We start from the raw sequence: 904 nt of genomic DNA on the forward strand, positions 1-904 counted from the left end.
GGCGGAACCGGCAGAAGCGGTGCTGGCTCAGCCGCGCCCTCCCGGTGCCCTTTGGCTCCCGGGAAACTTTGGGGCGGTTGACTGAAGAAAGCAGGCTGGCTCTGTTAGCAAGAAAGCTGTGCTTCCCCCCATCCCTAAAAGGGCCTTCAGGTAAGAGAAAACCACCCACACCCTGCCTGGGACCTGTGTGTAAGTTCTGGTGACCTCTGAACTCCAAAGCAAGATTATCTGTCGACTCATTCATTCAATCTCTCCAGCCTTCAGGAACATCCTCCTTGTGACCAGGCAGTGCCAGGGCTGGTGTCCATCAAAATACACCAAAAGCGTTGCCTCTTCCCCCAGGGGAAGCAGAGAAGGGAGAGGAAATTGCAATGTGGTCTGGACAGTGATCCAAAGGGTAGATGCGGGTGCTATGGGTCACACAGCGCAGTGTTTACCCTGGCCCACACATGGAAAAAAAAGAATAATCTTGAATGTAGGACCATGTACCAGGCAGGTAGTTCTCTGGCTGCTGTGTGAGGTCAGGAGCAAATTTTCATACCTATTTTAAAAGTAGAAAACACATTTAGTGAGGTCGAGTTTAGTGAGGTAAAACAGCTCAGCAGGGGCCAGTGACTGAAATGCAGGTACCTTCCAAATTCAGGTTGTTTCTACTGAGATTCTTTACCTATGATCTGACCCGCAAATGAAAACACTCCCCACCAAATTCAACATAAATAGGACTCTTGGGTTTCTCCTCCAAAGTCACTCACACTCTTTTCTTGGAACTTAATGAAAGATGATTCACACACATATTTTCCTCCCGTAGTGGGCCAACTTTGCTTAGTATAATAGGTAACAACAACAACAAAAACAACCAACTCTGAGTTCTATGAGCCAGGAACTGTGCTTTTAAATGCGACTC

Source organism: Otolemur garnettii, unplaced genomic scaffold (genome assembly GCF_000181295.1).
Source record: "Otolemur garnettii isolate 467f Iridium unplaced genomic scaffold, OtoGar3 scaffold00015, whole genome shotgun sequence".
NCBI classification, from domain to species: Eukaryota; Metazoa; Chordata; class Mammalia; order Primates; family Galagidae; genus Otolemur; species Otolemur garnettii.